The 19678-nt window shown below is 41.3% G+C and overlaps 1 long non-coding RNA gene across 2 annotated transcripts; it reads right to left on the bottom strand.

Annotated features, from left to right (window-relative positions):
• Positions 1 to 1819: 1819 nt before the first annotated feature.
• LOC107831652 (uncharacterized) lies at positions 1820 to 19245 on the bottom strand. 2 transcript variants are annotated; one of them, XR_012699865.1, is made up of 4 exons: positions 19056 to 19245; positions 18041 to 18147; positions 3068 to 3127; positions 1820 to 2063 (listed from the first exon to the last, which is right to left on the bottom strand). It is a non-coding gene; the product is annotated as an uncharacterized LOC107831652 (long non-coding RNA). The 2 variants fall into 2 exon arrangements; XR_001658423.2 differs by lacking the exon at positions 18041 to 18147.
• Positions 19246 to 19678: the final 433 nt, after the last annotated feature.

Below are 19678 nucleotides of genomic sequence, written 5' to 3'. Positions count from 1 at the left end.
AGTGCAGAGAAACAGGCCTGACTGCCACCTGATCGACCTCCCCCTCTAGGGCGACCCCTAGTTGGCTGGGTGGGTGGTGATGAAGTAACTGGCGCTGAAGCCGATGATTGACTCTTCTGCTAGGACGAACCCGCAAGACGACGAGGACACTGCCTCCACATATGACCCATCTCTCTACACTCATAGCAACTCCCGGGCACTGGAGACGGGGACTGAAAGGAACCCTTCGAACCAAAATGACTAGTTGATGCACCTGGCATAGAAGAGCCCTGAACTGATGGAGCACGAGACGAACTCTAAGCTAGAAAGGCACTAAGTGATGACTGGCCCTGATGAGAACTGTGAGAACCATGACCCGATGACGCCCTACGATAACCTGGGCGGGCTGGTTGAGCATGCCTGAATGGACGACCTCTATCGTGCTGAAACTGACCTCTCGAGGAAGTACCACCATAACTACTAGATCCTGGAGCCTCTTGGCCTCCCTCTCATCTCGCTCCTAGCGACGAACTGACTCAATCTCACGAGCAATGTCTACAACCTCCTCAAAAGTAGCACCAAACACACTCTCCCTGGTCATAAGAATACGAAGCTGATAAGTGAGGCCATCAACAAACCTCATAATCCTCTCTCTATCTGTCGGAACCAACCAAATAGCATGACGAGCTAACTCAGAGAACCTTATCTCATAGTGCGTCACAGTTATCTCTCCCTGAAGCAACCACTCGAACTGCCTGCGCAGCTCCTCTCTGCGAGACTGCAGCACATACTTCTCCAAGACGAGAACGGAGAACTGCTGTCAGGTAAGGGGTGCTGCACCAATAGGCCTACGCCTCTCAAAGCCTCCCACCAAGTAAAGGCAGCTCCAAAAAACTGAAAAGTAGTGAAAGCGACCCCGCTGATCTCCAGAATACCCGCTGTGCAAAGAATCCGCTGACACTTGTCCAAGAAGCCCTAGGCATCCTCACCCTATGCACCACTGAAATTTGGAGGCTGAAGTCTACCAAACCTCTCCAACCTGCACTGCTCGTCCTCTGGCATAGCAGGAACTACATAGTCTTGAGCAGCTGCAACCGGCTGAGTTGGATGTGCCCCCGGTGTCTGAAGTCCCTGCACGACCTGCTCAGGTGTGCGAGCAGCGGAAGTCTGATTTCCTCCCCTGGCCTGAGAAGTAGTTGCGGCAGTAGTAACTGATATCGCCTGAGCTAGGCTAGTGCATACTGATAGAATCTGATCCAAGGCCTCCTGAAGACTCGGAATCACAATGGGCACAGCTGGTGCTTGAGCTGGTGCTGCTGGAGCGTCCACAACTGGAACTTGATCCTGAACTAGGGCGGCTGGTGGATATGCAGGTTCTGCCCTAGCTGTTGTGCGGGCCATACCCCTGCCCCTACTGCCACTACGATCGCGTCCTCGACCTCTAGTGGCCACAACTGGCGCTATTGGTGGTCGTCCATCCTGACCGGTAGCGCGTGTCCTCACCGTCGGTAAGAGAATATAATAACAGAAGTTTAGTACTCGGATCAACAAATTCGCATGACAAGAATTTTAAGAATATGAAGTTTTTCCTAAAGATTCTGCAGCCTCTCGAAGATAAATACAAACATCTTCGTACTGATCCGCGAGACTATACTAAACCTGCTCATGACTCATGAGACCTATGTTACCTAGGCTCTGATACCATCTTATCACGACCCTAACCCTGGAACCATTTGTGATGACACCTCTCATGAAGACAAGGTCAACCGACATATACCCAATTCATTTTAAGTAGTTAAAATAATATAAATTAATTCTTTAACATAATAATAATCCCAAAATAAGGTGAAAGGTACAATTGCGGAATAGACATAGCCCGATCGGGGTGTCACCAGTCATGAGCATCTACTATCCGAAAAAAGACAGGAAAAATCTACATAGTCTATTACAGAACTAAAACAGAGTAAATAAGATAGGGGGAGAAGCACTGGGCTGCGGACGCCGAGTAGCTACCTAGTGAATCTCCGAATCCGCCTGAGCTGGAAGAAGTTAACACTCACTAGCGGGACCCGAAGCGCCTGAATCTGCACACATGGTGCAGGGAGTAAAGTGAGTACTCCAACTCAGTGAGTAATAATAATAAATGAAGGCTGAGCGATAAGAAATCACATAAAAGCACATCAACATGCTATAAAGAAGCAATATAAAACCAGTACAAGCAATGAAATAGTGAAAGCATATAAAGACACCTTAAATCAGAATAAACTTCTTTAAAACACCTTTTTAACAGTTAAACAATCAAATGAAAAGCAGCTAGAATAGATAAACACATAAAAATCTTCCCCTTGGGCACAATGTCAACAGAATCCGCCCCTCGGGAAATATCATGGAACAACACCAGCCCCTCGGGCTATATCTCATATCATAATAGGTACCCACGCTCACTGGGAGTGTACAGACTCCGGGAGGGGCCCCTTACGACCCAAGTGCAATATTAAGCCATCTCGTGGCAAAATCACTAGGCTCTCGACCTCATATTAACAAGCCACCTCGTGGCATACAATCTCAGGCCCTCGGCCTCATAATCATAATCAGTGTATCACTGATGTGGCGTGCAGCCCTACCCAAAGTATCCTCACAACACAGACCATCGGCCTTACTCAGTCAGAATCTCATAAGCCACTCGGGCAACAGTAAAACATGATGCTCAGCCCAAATTATCATTTAAAATATCATTTAATGTATTAAAACAGAGTAAACATGGTTGAGTTATGAAAACAGTAGAATATAGCATGACTGAGTACAAGTGTAAAGTCAAAAAAGTAAGGAAATATCAGTAAAACTCCCATAAGGGTCCAAATAATTGGCACGAGACCCAAATATGGCATTCAGCCCAAAACATGATGATAGCAAACAGTTTTCAATCAAATACGCGGTAAAACAGTCATTTGGGATGGACTAAGTCATAATCCCCAACGGTGCACGACCCCACGCTCGTCATCTAGCGTGTGTGTCACCTCAATATAGCATAACGATGTGTAATTTGGGGTTTCATACCCTCAGGACAATATTTAAAATTATTACTCACCTCAATCTGGTCCAAACTCTAGCCCGCGGCGCTTCGAATCTGCCTCAACTCGCATCAAATCTATCCAAAATCAGAATCACGACGTCAAAATATGCTAAGGGAACGAAACCCATGCGAAAATAATCAATTGACAACATAAATCCCGAAATTAATAAAAACCTGACCCCCGGGCCCACGTCTCGGAATTCGATAAAATTTACATCAATAGATTCCTTGTCTCCCCACGAGTTTATACATATCAAAAGTCCCAAAATCCGACCACCAATGGCTCCTCAAATCCTCAAGTCTAGGTCTCCAATACCAAGCCCTAGTTTTCCCAATTTTAACCCTTAAATTTCCATAATTACAGCTCTAATTTGTGAAATAATACCATAGAAACAAGTTTTAGGTTCAACAATCTTACCTCCAGACGATATCCCTTGAATCCCTCTTCAAAATCTCCCAAAAAGCTCCAAAACCGACTTGGAAATGGTGGAATAACCCAAAAATTCGCGAAGGAAATAATTTATACCTTCTGGCCTAGGCTTTTCGCACCTGCGGTCCAAATCTCGTTCCTGCACAACCGCTTCTGCTGTCCCAAGCGTTGTATCTGCGGTCCTCACTTACTTGACCATTTTCCGCATCTGCGGTTAAAATATTGCACCTGCACCACCGCAGGTGCATATCTTCGCTTGCTTCTATGGGACCGCACCTGCGGTCCCCTAGTCGCAGGTGCGGTTATGACAGCAAATGGCACATCTTCAGCTGCCAAAACCAACTTCTAAACTTTTCGCCAACTATCCGAAATCACCCGGAGGCCCCCGTGACCTTAACCAAAAGCACGAACACATCATATACCACTATCGAAACTTATACCAATCTTTAAAACACCCCAAACAACATCGAATCAACCAAAACACATCGGATTCAAGCCTAAGTTTTCAAAATCTTCTGAATTACGCTTTTGATCAAAAAGTATACTAAACCACATCCGAATGACCTGAAATTTTGCACACACATCCCAAATGACCCAAAGGAACTACTGAAACTCCTGGAATTCCATTTCGACCCCTATATCAAAATCTCACCTATCAACCAGAAAATGCCAAAATTTCAATTTTGCCAATTCAAGCCTAAATCTACCCCGGACCTCCAAAACACATTTCGATCACGCTCCTAAGTCTCAAATCACCTCCCAAAGCTTTCCAAACCATCGGAACTCACATCCTAGCCCTCTAACACATAAGTCAACATCCGGTTGACTTTTCCAACTTAAGCTTCCTCAAAAGAGACTAAGTGTCTCAAACCTTACCAAAACCTTTCCGAACCCGATCGAACCAACCCGATCACATATATAACCGATAAACAAAGCAATAAGAAGCATAAATGAGGGAAACAGAGCGGTAACTCATGAGCTGACTGACAGGGTCATCACAGTCTCTTGGCTACATTTCTATTAATCTGCTTTGCCAATATATCTAGATATTCTCTATGTATTGGAAGATTTAGAAAAAAAATAAAGAATATTACATCATAGTCATTAAAGATATTCATAAGAAAAAACAGATATATTAAATGAAAAGTTATCTTACTCAATCCAAGCTCTGACTTCCTCACAATTTTGGAGGATATAAAAATGAGCTTGGTTGATTTCAAGATTACTCATGCTTTTCCAATCACCCCTGCTAATGACTTACCATAACAGTAAATATGGACAAGCCATTACGATTTATGTTGGGAGAACCAAAATTTCTATCTGGACGATTTTGCTTTGTTTCCATATCAGTCAAGTATTTAGAACAAAATACCATGCACTCCTCCGCAAGATATTCCTCAGCAATTGATCCTTCAGGGCAGGCTTGGTTGCGTACATAATCTTTTAACGTTCGTAGGTATCTACTAAGTAAATATAAATTAGTTTTATAACAAATTTCTTCTAAAAGAATAATTCAAATAAGTAAAAATCTAACCTTTCGATGTAATACATCCATCGATATTGAACAGGACTACCTACTTTTGCCTCATTTTCCAAATGAATTGCCAAATGAATCATAACATCAAAGAACGTCGGTAGGAACACACGTTCTAATTTATAAATTGTCATCTGTATACTTTTATCTAGTTTCTTTAATCTCTCTACATGCAACCCTTTAGCGCACAAATCACTAAAGAAAAATGATAATTCAATTAAGGGATCATATGCATCCTTTGGCAAAATTCCTTTGATGATAAGTGGAATAATACGCTGAAAAAGGACATGGTGGTCATGACTTTTAAGTCCAAATATTCTAGCTTCACTAACATTGACACACCGACCAATGTTTGAAGCATAAGCATCAGGAAACTTGACTTCTTTTGACGAGTTGGCAAAATTGAATCTTCTCAGTTTTAGACATTGTATAACTTGCCGGAGGAAGTATGTACTTATCCCCACTTTTTATTGAATGAAGGGGATTTTTGATTTTCATCTATTGTATGTCCAATCGAGATTTCAATGTGTCCTTTGTTTTTCCTTCAATATCCAACAGAGTTCCTATCACACTTTCACTAATGTTCTTTTCAATATGCATTACATCCAAATTATGTCTCAACAATAAAATCCTCCAATATGGGAGTTCAAAGAATATACTTTTCTTTTTCCAATTGTCACATCTTTCGGCATCTCTTTTTTTTGTGCTGCCACCAACTAACTCTTGTGAAAATGTATTAAGTTGTGCAAGAACATCATCTCCACTTAAAGCTTGTGGTGAAAGTCTTTCTTCCTTTGTATTATCAAAAGAACTTTTATTCCGGCGATAAGGATGATTTTTCTCCAAGAACTTATGATGATCTATATAGCAATGTTTTCCACCATGTTTTTAGTAAATGGAACAAATATGTACATGACAACCTGGCCACATGCTATAGGTATTACTCATCGAACCAAAAGGATTAAAACCATCTGAAGCTGTGATGACCCGAAAGGTCACTTGTTTAAAAATGAAATTTCCATGTTTTGAGGCCTTGAAACCTCTCTTAGTATCACCTCGATTTGCGTGCGTATAGCCGGAAAGCCTAAATATGAAAACCTATGAAAAATGATAAATTTTGACTGTAAATGAATTAATTTAACTTCGGTCAACATTTTGGGTAAACTGACCCAGATCCGGACCCCTGATTTGACGGTCCTATGGGGTCCGTAGGAAAATATGGGACTTAGGCGTATGCCCGAAATCAAATTCCGAGGTCCCAAGCCCGAGAAATAAATTTTTAAAAGAAAATTATTTTCTGAAATGGTTTAAAGGTTTTGGAAATGAATTTTGATTAGAACGTGTTGGTATCGGGCCCGTATCTTGGTTTTGGCACCCGGTACATGTCTTATATATGATTTAAGATAACTCTATGAAGTTTGGTAAGAAACGGAATCCGTTTGACGTGATTCGGGCCTTGAATACAAATTTGATGTTTAAAGGAGTTTTGAGAAATTTCATTGATCTTGAGGTATAATTCGATGTTCATGATGTTATTTTGGTATTTGAGTACACGAATAAGTCTGTAGGATATTTTTAAGGTTGTGTATATTTATTTTGGTGCCCCGAGGGCTTGGGTGAGTTTTGGACATGCCATGGGGTGGATTTTTAGACTCAGAAAGTTGCAGAAACTTTGCTGGTATGATTAGGCCTGCATGCTTCGCATTTGCGAAGCCTGGCTCGCAAATGCAAGCTTACAAATGCGAAGGCTGGATCGCAAAAGCGAAACCAGCCCAGGCCTGTCTTTCTCACATATGCGAGGCTTTGATCGGAAATGCGATTAGTCCTATTTCAGCCTTGAGTCTCAAATGTGACTCCCCTCTCGCAAATTCCAATTCGCAAATGCTAGGGTCCCTTTCGCAAATGCGAAAGTCCAGCTTTCCTGAAGGGTTCGCAAATGCGAACCCTGTTTTGTATTTCCCATCTTAGCAGAGGTCAGGGTCCGCAAATTTCCCATACCTGCGACCTGCAACTTTATACTTAGACGATTTTAAACTCATTTTTCACATCTTTTCAAAACACAAACTCCTTTGGGCGATTTTCCAAGAATAAATCTTCTTCCAAATCGATTATAAGTTAATTTTAACTCATTTCCTTCAATCATTAACATCTTTTAACATGATTTCAACTTAAAATCAATGGTTTTCATGGGGGAAATTGGGTATTTTGGATAGAACCTAAGTTTTTCAAAAATTGGGGATTTGGACTCGATTTGAGGTCCGATTTCAAAACAAATTATATATTTGGATTCATGGGGGAATGGGTAATCGAGGTTTGGTTCGAATCTCGGGTTTTGACCATGTGGGTCCGACGGCAATTTTTGACTTTTTGGGCAAAACTTTGGAAAACTCATGACTTCGTTGTATCTTTTATGCCTTAGTGGTGGTTTATATTTGTGGTATAAAGTTTGTGGAAGGAATTGTGATCTATGAACCTTGAGGAGCGTTGGCTCAAGTTGTATAATGAGTTGTGAAAGTATAAGTGTAATTGAACCTCTAGAGCATTGGCTCGAGTTGTGAAGTGAATAGTGAAGTGAAAGTGAGAAAGAGAAGAGATCATTATGTTGTCACCCTTGCCGGGCTATTATTGATTTATTTGTTATCTTTTTTGCCGGGATGTTGATGTTATTGATGTTGATCCCTTGACGGGATTAAATTGTTGAATTGTTGTTCCCTTGGCGGGATTTTTATTGCAATTTCATTTGTTCCCTTGCCCTATTGTTTGTGATTGTTGTTTGGGTGAGGAAGAGAGTTAAAGCATGAAGGGTGATGTCGTGCATTGTTTGTTTTGTGAGGAAAGAGTGTAAAGTATAAATGGTGATGCCGTGTATGATTGTGAGGAAAGAGTGTAAAGCACGAGGGGTGATGCTGTGCCGCACGATGTACCATTCCGTGCCGATTATATTGATTATATGGTGAGGAAAGAGAGTAAAAGCACGAAGGGTGATGCCGTGCACATTTTTATTATATGATTGCTTTGGTGAGGACGAGAGTAAAAGCACGAAGGGTGATGCCATGCATTTGTTGATTTCTGCTTCTTTGTTGATATCCGAGTTATATTGTTCCTTTCATTACTTGATGTCTTTCTATTCGAAATTATTATCTCCCCTACAGCGTGCTCCCCCTCCCATATTGAATGGTTATTTCTGAATTTCTTTCCGCTGTATATGTATTTGAACTGCACAGGTTTATTTGGTAGTCTAGTCCTAGCCTCGTCACTACTTCGCCGAGGTTAGGCTAGACACTTACCAGCACATGGGGTCGGTTGTGCTGATACTACACTCTGCACTATTTGCAGATCCTGGAGCAGCTTTTGGACCGTAGTGTGGAAGCTACCTTCAGTCCACCCGGAGATCCAAGGTAGACCTGTAGACGTCCGCAGGCCCTGGCGTCTCCCTCTATCCCTATTTCATGTTTCATCTTCCTTCTATTCAGAAACAGTGTACCGTTATTTCTTCAGACCTTGTATGTAGCAATCCTAGACAGTCTGTGACACTGTGACACTAGGTTTTGGGTGGTTAAGGCTTAAGTATTTGTAATAGATACAGTTTTCATATATTTTATTGTTGTCTTCCGCTTAAATTTGAATTTTCGTTGTTATCACGTTATCTCCTTATATTTGTTATAAAAAAATAATCGGTTAATAAAGTAATTAGATCAAAGGTTTGGCTTGCCTAGCTCACATTAGTAGGCGCCATCACGACTCCTGAGGGTGGGAAATTCAGGTCGTGACAAGTTGGTATCAGAGTTTTAGGTTACATGGGTCTCACAGTTCACAGACAAGCTTAGTAGAGTCTGAGGGATTGGTATGGAGACGTCTGTATTTATCCCCCAGAGGCTACAGAGTTAGGAACAACTTCACATTTATTCTCTCCTATCGTGTGGTTTGGTTTCTCAATGCTAATTGAATTTCTACTCTGTTCTTTCGCAGATGGTGGGAACGTGCGCTTCCTCATCTACTGACCAGCAGCCGGATCCCCCAATAGCAGCTCCCACGAGGGGAAGAGGGCGAGGGCGAGGCCGTGCTAAAGGCCGAGGTAGGGGAAGAGCTTAGCCCCGAGCAGCAGCACCAGCGGCGGAGCCTTAGCTTGACTTTGATGATGAGGTTCCGGCCCCAGCAGTTTCGGTGGGCCCATCTCAGGTCCCAGAGGGGTTTATTGCTACCCTAGTTCTTCAGGATACTCTAGTCCGTCTGGTGGGCCTCATGGAGAGTGTCACCCGAGCAGGCTTGATTTTTTTAGCACCAACCATCTCTCAGGCTGGAGGAGGAGACCAGACTCCTGCTACTCGCACTCTGGAGCAGGTAGCTCCCCAGTTTCAGACTCCAGCGATTTAACCAGTTAGAGCAGTTCAGACGGGTGTGGTAGCTCAGACCGGCGATGGAGCAGCTATGTCTGCCGATGCTTTGTGGAGGTTGGATAGGTTCACCAAGCTCTTTACTACTACTTTCATCGGTGCATCTACTGAGGATCCTCAGGATTAACTAGACAGTTGTCACGAGGTTCTTAGGAACATGGGGATAGTTGAGACCAATAGGGTCGATTTTGCTTCTTTTCGCTTATCTGGATCCGCCAAGACTTGGTGGAGAGATTATTGCTTAGCGAGACCAGCCGGATCGCCAGCCTTGACTTGGGAGTAGTTTACACAGCTATTTCTAGAGAGGTTTCTCCCCATCACTCAGAGAAAGGCCTATCGGAGGCAGTTTGAGCGCCTCCACCAGGGTTCTATGACTGTTACCCAATATGAGACCAAATTCATCAACTTGGCTTGTCATACTCTTATCATACTTCCCACCGAGAGAGAGAGAGAGAGAGAGAGAGAGAGAGAGAGAGGGGGGGGTGAGGAGGTTCATTGATGGACTTATTCAGCTGATTGGTCTTCTGATGGCTAGAAAGGCAAGGAGTGAGATATCTTTCCAGGAGGTAGCCAATGTGGCCAGGAGAGTGGAGATGGTTCTATCACAGGGAGGTGGTTATGGGTTGGACAAGAGGCCGTGTCATTCAGGCCGATTCAGTGGTACATCATTTGGAGGTAGGGATTCATATGGTAGAGGCCATCATCCTAGGCCTTTTCAGTCAGCACTTCAGGTTTCTCACGGTATTTCAGGTGGTCGTGGTCCTCAGATGCAGTATTCTGATCAGCAGTCCTATAATGCACCACCTGCTCATATCATTGCACCGCCGCTTTAGAGTTTTCGGGGTGGTCATTCAGGTCGTCAGGGCCAGCAGTCTCAACAGCCGAGGGTTTGCTACACTTGTGGTGATATGGGTCACATTGCTAGGTTTTGCCCTCGAGCACCGAGCAGCTCTCAGCATTAGGGTTCCCGTGCCATGGTTCAGGCACCAAGTGTCCCACAGCCCACCCAGCCAGCTAGAGGTAGGGGTAGAGGTGCTAGAGGTGGAGGTAGAGGTATTAGAGGTAGAGCTCAGGCCGCTAGAGGTGGAGACCAGCTAGCAGCAGGCCATCCCAAAGATGTAGTTTAGGGTGGTAGGGCCCAGCCCCGATGTTATACTCTTCCAGCCCGACCCGAGGCTGAGGCTTCAGATGCGATTATTACAGGTACGGGTCTAGTTTTTGATAGAGATATTTCAGTGTTATTTGATCCAGGGACTACATACTCGTATGTGTCATCTTATTTTGCACTGTATCTGGTCATGCCTAGTGATTCTTTGAGTGCTCCTATTTATATGTCTACACTAGTGGGTGATTTTATTGTGGTAGATCGAGTCCATCGTTCATGTATAATTGTGATTGGGGGTTTTGAGACTCGTGTAGATTTGCTTCTTTTGGACATAGTTGATTTCGATGTTTATATTGGGGATGCACTGGTTATCACCTTACCACGCTATCTTGGACTGTCATGCCAAGATTGTGACCTTAGCTTTGCCAGGTTTGCCTCGTTTATAGTGGAGAGGGACTACTAGTCATTCCACTCGTAGTGTTATCTCTTATGTGAAGGCTCAGCGTATGGTCGAGAAGGGATGTTTGGCCTATTTGGCATATGTACATGATTCTTGTACTGAGGTTCCTTCTATTGATTCTGTGCCCGTTGTTCATGGGTTTTCTGAGGTTTTTCCTTTAGACCTGCCGGGTATGCCACCCGACAGGGATATTGACTTTTGCATTGATTTGGCTCCACGCACTCAGCCCATTTCTATTCCGTCGTATCGTATGGCCCCGCCGGAGTTGAAAGAGTTGAAGGAATAGTTGCAAGACTTGCTTGAGAAGGGTTTTATTAGGCCGAGTGTTTTGCCTTGGGGTGCGCCGATGTTGTTTGTTAAGAAGAAGGACAGATCGATGAGAATGTGTATTGATTACCGGCAGTTGAACAAGGTTACAATCAAGAATAAGTATCCATTGCCGAGGATTGATGATTTGTTTGATCAGCTTTAGGGTGCCAAGGTATTTTCGAAGATTGACTTGAGATTTGACTACCATCAACTGAGGATTAGGGCATCCGATGTCCCTAAGACAGCTTTCCGCACTCGATACGGGCATTATGAGTTCTTGGTGATGTCATTCGGGTTGACAAATGCCCCAACAACTTTTATGGATTTGATGAACCGAGTGTTCAGGCCTTATTTGGATTCATTCGTGATAGTATTCATTGATGATATTTTGATTTATTCCCGCAGCGGGGAGGAGTAGGGGCAACATCTTAGACTGGTTCTTCAAACCGTGAGGGATAGTCAGTTATATGCTAAGTTCTCGAAGTTTGAGTTCTGGTTGAGTTCAGTTTCATTCCTGGGTCATGTTGTATCAGCGAAGGGTATTCAGGTTGATCTGAAGAAGATTGAGGCAGTCAAGAACTGGCCTAGATCAACATCAGCTACAGAGATTCGGTGTTTCTTGGGATTGGCAGGCTACTATCGTCGGTCCGTGGAGGGGTTTTCATCTATCGTAGCCCTGATGACCAGGTTGACCCAGAAGGGTGCCCAGTTTAGATAGTCGGATGAGTATGAGGCGAGCTTTCAGAAGCTCAAGATAGCTCTGACTATGGCACCGGTATTGGTATTGCCCACAGGTTCAGGGCCTTATACAGTCTATTGTGATGCATCTCGTATTGGACTTGGTGCAGTGTTGATGCAGGATGGCAAGGTCATTGCCTATGCTTCGCGGCAGTTGAAGATTCATGAGAGGAACTATCCGGTTCATGATTTGGAGTCGGCAACCATTGTTCACGCGTTAAAGATTTGGAGGCATTATCTGTATGGCATGGCATGTGAGGTGTTCATGGATCACAAGAGTCTTCAGTATTTGTTCAAGCAAAAGGAGTTGAATTTGAGGCAGAAGAGGTGGTTGGAGTTTTTGAAAGATTATGATATCACTATCTTATATCATCGGGGAAAGGCCAATGTGGTGGCTGATACTTTGAGTAGGAAGTCATCCAGTATGGGCAGTCTTGCTTATATTCCAGTCGGTGAGAGACCGCTTGCTTTGGATGTTCAGGCTTTGGCCAATCAGTTCGTGAGGTTGGATGTTTTTTAGCCCAGTCGTGTGTTATCTTGCACAGTCGCCCGCTCTTCATTATTGGAGCGTATCCGAGATTTCCAGTATGATGATCCCTATTTGTGTGTCCTTAGAGACACGGTGCAGCATGGAGGTGCCAAGTGGGTTACCTTAGGTGATGATGGAGTTTTGAGATTGCAGGGTCGAGTATGTGTGCCTAAAGTGGATGGGCTTCGAGAGTTGATTTTAGAGGAGGCCCATAGTTCCCAGTACTCTATTCATCCTGGCGCCGCGAAGATATATCAGGATTTGCGGCAGCATTATTGGTGGCGGAGAATGAAGAAGGATATCGTTGCATATGTGGCTCAGTATTTGAATTGTCTGCAGGTTAAGTACGAGCATCAGAGGCCCGGTGGTTCATTTCAAAAGATTGAGATTCCTGAGTGGAAATTGGAGTGTATCACTATGGACTTTGTTGTTGGTCTCCCACGGAATCAGAGGAAGTTCGATTCAGTGTGGGTTATTGTTGATAGGCTGACCAAGTCAGCGCATTTTATTCCTGTGGCAGTCTCTTATTCTTCCGATAGGTTAGCTGAGATCTATATCCAGGAGATTGTTTGTCTTCATGGGGTGCCCGAGTCTATTATTTCGGATCAAGGTACACAGTTTACCTTGCATTTTTGGAGGGCAGTTCAGCGAAAGTTGGGCACACGGGTTGAGTTGAGCACAACATTTCATCCTCAGACGGACCGACAGTCCGAGCGGACTATTCAGATTTTGGAGGATATGCTCCGAGCTTGTGTCATTGACTTTGGAGGCTCGTGGGATCAATTTTTGCCTTTAGCAGAGTTTGCCTACAAACAACAACTACCAGTCGAGTATTCAGATGGCTCCTTATGATGCTTTATATGGTAGGCGGTGTCGGTCTCCAGTTGGATGGTTTGAGCCGGGAGAGGCTCGGTTGTTGGGTACAGATCTAGTTCGGGATGCCTTGGACATGGACAGGATCATTCAGGATAGGCTTCGTACTACTCAGTCTAGGCAAAAGAGTTATGCCGACCGCAAAGTTCTTGATTTAGCATTCATGGTCGATGAGCGGGTATTGCTTCGAGTGTCGCCTATGAAGGGCGTGATGATATTTGGGAAGAATGGCAAGCTTAGCCCTAGGTTCATTGGCCCGTTTGAGATTCTTGATCGAGTGGGAGAGGTGGCTTATAGACTTGCATTGCCGCCGAGCTTATCAGTCGTGCATCCAGTGTTTCATGTGTCCATGCTTCGGAAATATCACAGTGATCCATCCCACGTGTTAGATTTCAGCACTGTCCAATTGGACAAGGACTTGTCTTATGAGGAGGAGCCGATAGCTATTCTAAACCGGCATGTTCGTTAGTTGATATCGAAGAGTTTTCCTTCTGTTCATGTTCAGTGGAGAGGTCAGCCTCCTGAGGCATCGAACTGGGAGTCCGAGTCCGATATGCAGAGCCGTTATCCCCATCTCTTCCCCGACTCAGGTACTTCCTTCTTTTGTCCGTTCGAGGATGAACGGTTGTTTTAGAGGTGGAGAATGTGATGATCCAAAAGGTGATCACTTGTTTAAAAATGAAATTTCCACGTTCCGAGGCCTTGGAAACCTCTATTAGCATCACTTTGATTTGCGTGTGTAGTCCAGGCACATAGCCGAAAAGCCTAAATGTGAAAATATGTGAAAAATGATAAATTTTGACTATAAAATGAATTAATTTGACTTCGGTCAATGTTTTGGGTAAACGAACCCGGACCTGTGAATTGACAATCCCGGAGGATCCGTAGGAAAATATGGGACTTAGGAGTATGCCCGGAATCGAATTCCGAGATCCCAAGCCCGAGAAATAAATTTTTTAAAGAAAATTATTTTCTGAAATGGTTTAAAAGTTTTGGAAATGAATTTTGATTAGAATGTGTTGGTATCGGACCCGTATCTTGATTTCGGTGCCCTGTACAAGTCTTATATATGATTTAAGATAACTCTGTGAAGTTTGGTAAGAAACAAAATCCATTTGACGTGATTCGGACCTTAAATGCAAATTTGATGTTTAAAGGAATTTTGAGAAATTTCATTGATCTTGAGGTCTAATTCGATGTTCATGATGTTAGTTTGGTGATTTGATTATACGAATAAGTCTGTAGGATATTTTTGAGGTTGTGTGTATATTTGGTTTTGAGCCCCAATGGCTCGAGTGAGTTTTGGATAGGCCACGGGGTGGATTTTTAGACTCAGAAAGTTGCAAAAACTTTGTTGGTATGATCAGGCCTGCAGGCTTCGCACTCGCAAATGCGAAGACTGGATCGCAAATGGGAAACCAGCCCAGGCCTGTCTTGCTCGCAAATACGAGGCTTTGATTGCAAATGCGTCCTGTTTCAGCCTTGAGTCGCAATGTGACTCCCATCTCGCAAATTCCAACTCGCAAATACGAGGGTCCCTTTCGCAAATGCGAAAGTCCAGCTTTCCTGAAGGGTTCGCAAATGCGAACCCTGTTTTGCATTTCCCAACTTAGCAGAGATCTGCGAACCCCTGTTCGCATTTCCCATACCTGCGACCTACAACTTTATACTTAGACGATTTTAAACCCATTTTTCACATCTTTTCAAAACACAAACTCCTTTGGGCGATTTTTCAAGAACAAATCTTCTTCCATATCGATTGTAAGTTAATTTTAACTCATTTCCTTCAATCATTAACATCTTTTAACATGATTTCAACTTAAAATCAATGGTTTTCATGGGGGAAATTGGATGTTTTGGATAGAACGTAGGTTTTTCAAAAATTGGGGATTTGGACCTCGATTTGAGGTCTGATTTCAAAACAAATTATATATTTGGATTCGTAGGGGAATAGGTAATCGGATTTTGGTTCGAACCTCGGGTTTTGACCATGTGGGTCTGGGGGCCATTTTTGACCTTTTGGGCAAAACTTTGGAAAACTCATTTTATGCATTCAAATTGATTCATTTGGAGTTTATTGATGTAATTAAGTAACTTGTGACTAGATACGAGCAAATTTGTGGTGGAATCAAGGGGTAAAGTTATAATTGAATCGTGAATTGTGTTCGTGGCATCGAGGTAAGTGTTTGGTCTAATCTTAGCTTGAGGGATTAGGAGTTGAGTCCTATTTGCTATGTGGTAATTGTAGAGTACGACGTATAGGCATGGTGACGAGTATCTATACATTGGTATCTAGCATGCCCGTGAGTCTTTATATTGTGATTATCATGACTTTGTTATATCTTTCATTCCTTAGTGGTGGTTTCTATTTGTGGTATAAAGTTTGTGGAAGGAATTGTGATCTATGAACCTTGAGGAGCGTTGACTTAAGTTGTATAACGAATTGTGAAAGTATAAGTGATAATTGAACCTCTAGAGCATTGGCTCGAGTTGTGAAGTGAATAGTTAAGCGAAAGTGAGAAAGAGAATAAATCATTATGTTGTCACCCTTGCCGGGCTATTTTGATTTATTCGTTATCTCCCTTGTCGGGATGTTGATGTTATTGATGTTGATCCCTTGCCGGGATTAAATTGTTGAATTGTTGTTCCCTTGGCGGGATTTTTATTGCAATTTCATTTGTTCCCTTGCCCTATTGTTTGTGATTGTTGTTTGGGTGAGAAAGAGAGTTAAATCACGAAGGGTGATGACGTGCATTGTTTGTTTTGTGAGGAAAGAGTGTAAAGCACGAAGGCTGATGTCGTGTATGATTGTGAGGAAAGAGTGTAAAGCACGAAGGGTGATGTCGTGCCACACGATGTACCATTCCATGCCGATTATATTGATTATATGGTGAGGAAAGAGAGTAAAAGCACGAAGGGTGATGTCGTGTACATTTTTATTATATGATTGCTTTGGTAAGGACGAGAGTAAAAGTACGAAGGGTGATGCCGTACATTTGTTGATTTCTGATTCTTTGCTAATATCCGAGTTATATTGTTCCTTTTATTACTTGATGTCTTTCTATTCGGAATTGTTATCTCCCCCACAACATGCTCCCCCTCCCATATTGACTGGTTATTTCTGTATTTTTTCCGCTGTATATGTATTTGAACTGCACAGGTTTATTTGGTAGTCTGGTCCTAGCCTCGTCACTACTTCGTCAAGGTTAGGCTAGACACTTACCAGCACATGAGGTCGGTTGTGTTGATACTATACTCTGCACTATGTGCAGATCCCAGAGCAGCTTTTAGACCGTAGAGTGGAAGCTACCTTCATTCCACCCGGAGATCCAAGGTAGACATGCAGGCGTCCACAGGACCTAGCGTCTCCCTCTATCCTTATTTCCTGTTTCATCTTCCTTCTATTCAGAAACAGTGTACTGTTATTCAAATTTTGTATGTAGCAATCCTAGACAGTCTGTGACACTGTGACACCAGGTTTTGGGTGGTTAAGGCTTAAGTATTTGTAATAGATACAGTTTTCATATATTTTATTGTTGTCTTCCGCTTAAATTTAAATTTTTGTTGTTATCACGTTATCGCCTTATATTTGTTATAAAGAAATAATCGGTTAATGAAGTAATTAGATCAAAGGTTTGACTTGCCTAGCTCACATTAGTAGGTGTCATCACGACTCCGGAGGGTGGAAAATCCGGGTCATGACAGAAGCAAGCTCAAGTCTTACATTACGTGGATCTGAAGCAAAACTTGAATTCTTTTCATCAAAAGATTTCCATGCCAATGAATCAGCTGGATGCCTTAATACTCCATCATCAACTCTCTTATTTTTATGCCATCTCATATCTTCTGTGATTTGTCTTGTCATAAATAATCGTTTTAATCTTGGTATCAAAGGAAAGTATCTAAGAATCTTCCTAGGAATTCTTTTATTTCTCTTATTCAATTTTTTTGAAGCAACTTCATTATCAATATCTTCTCCTTTTCTTACTATCCATCTTTTTCACTACATTTAGGGCATTGCTCAAGATCAGCATATTCTTTTCTGTATAAAATACAATTATTAACACATACATCTATCTTCACATAATCTAGACCCAAATCTTTTATGATCTTTTGAACTTCATAGATAGAATTAGGGAGAACATTTCCTTTGGGAAATGCATCACTCAATAATTTCAACAAAGAGTCATATTACTCCAGACATGTAGACACTTCATCTAAAAAAGACGCATTACAAACGAGAGTTTGGAGAACTTTTCACAATCGGGATACAACTTTTGCTCTGCATCTTTTAATAACCTATAAAAACTTTTAGCTTCTATATTTGGCTCTTCGTACATAGAGTCAGTGGTCTCATCAAACAAACGACTATTAGAGGGAACACCACGATACATGTCATGCAACATTTCAAAAGTGCAAGCATCATCATTCCCTAAATTTGAATCTGTATTAGAATTTATTTCATCATCCGAAGATGAATCCGACTCACCATGATAAATCCACCTATCATAGATCGGATCTATTCCCCACCTAAGTAAATCATTCTTCACCTCATCGCGTGATTTTCTAAGAACATTATTACATTTAATGCACGAACATTGGATTCTTTCACTAACCTCAGGATTAGAAAATGCAAAGTTCAAAAAATATTTTACACCATTCAAGTATTCCGGTAATGTCCTATTCTTAATAAGTAGCCAATTCTTATCCATCATATGCTTACCTACAATGAAATATAAAACAAGAAATATAAAACTATACAATTAGAATTGTTAAATTATATAATTAACTTTCTCTCTATTTTATTATCTAAAACAGAAGTTAGAGAAGACTCTATATTAGAAAACAGTTAAAATAAAATATATAATTTGAACTAATAGCCACTGAAGCAAAGGAAGATGAGTAGCATCTTGAAAAAGTAACAAAAAAAAGAAGAAGATAGCAAGTGAAAAAAAAAAGAATCTGAAATTCCTAAAATGCATCTGCTACTACTAAAAGTAAAGAAGCTCTAGATTTTAGCTTTGAAAACTAAAACTAAGAAGAATGATTAGTTTCTACTTTAAGCAAAGCATGTCTGATTAACTAAATTTTTTAAAGTGATTCAATTAGGCATGGTAATTTGAGTTACTTGATGACATGTTTATGTGATATTTCCTAATCATATTTGCTATTGAATTTTCTCATTTGAAGGACCTTCTAAGTGAAGAAAAATCAAGGACAATGCTAAAATATACCAAAACCAGATTCAACTACCCATAAAATCCAAAACAAAATCATATTGTTCTATTCCAAAATTTGGAGTTTTGCAACTGAAATTTCATACTTTCGTACCTTCTAGGCAAAAAAATAATCAAAGATAATGCATAAATCAATAATGCCAAAACCATATCCAAATAACTATAACACCCAATACAAAACCAATTGTTTTCTAGTCCAAAACGTTAGTATCATAAAAAGAAAAAACGGAATAGAGATCAAAAGCAGAATATGATTAAGAATTAAAAAGAAACCAATTAAGTTTAGCACAATAACTGAAAAGAGAAAACCTAAGAAGAAGAATACGACTAAGCTAAATCAAACGCAGAAAGCACCAAACATTAAGTAGAAACGAAATCAAAATCGAGAACTCACCAGATTTTGGGTAGAACACAGCGATGGAGATCGAAGAATCGAACACACCAGATGCAAGAACTTAGTTTAGCCGAATAATGAAAAGAAAAAACCTAGATGCAGTGGAAATTAAAAGTGCGCTAAGAATTTGGGGAAAAGTAATAGAATAGGAAAACCTGTTTTGGCGTGTTTGTTTTGGCGGAAAAGTAAAAGTAATTTATTAAATTTTAGGCCACAAACTTTTGGGTAATAGCAACAACTTATATTTGTTGTTGCCAATTATTTTAATATTTAATACTTATTATATTACTCTTAAAATATAGGAACGACAATCTAAAATATGTAACAAGAAAATACTTGTTAAAAATTCTATAATATAACAACAATCTAATCACGTCGTTTCCACTTATTAAACTTAGCCAACAACTGCAATATTGTTGGTAAAAAGTTGTTACTAATTTATATTTATTTAAAATTTATTATATTATTTATTAAATATGGCAACAATATTAAAACTTTTGCTAATAAAAAAAAAATTGTGGGTAAAAATTCTATGATATAGCAACAACTAAATAAAGTTGTTGCCGTTTATTGTATTTTACAACAACATTATTGTTGTTGCAAAAAAACTGTTGCCAATTCTA

Source organism: Nicotiana tabacum, chromosome 16 (genome assembly GCF_000715075.1).
Source record: "Nicotiana tabacum cultivar K326 chromosome 16, ASM71507v2, whole genome shotgun sequence".
Taxonomy (NCBI): Eukaryota; Viridiplantae; Streptophyta; class Magnoliopsida; order Solanales; family Solanaceae; genus Nicotiana; species Nicotiana tabacum.
This window is presented reverse-complemented; position numbering and strand designations above follow the sequence as displayed.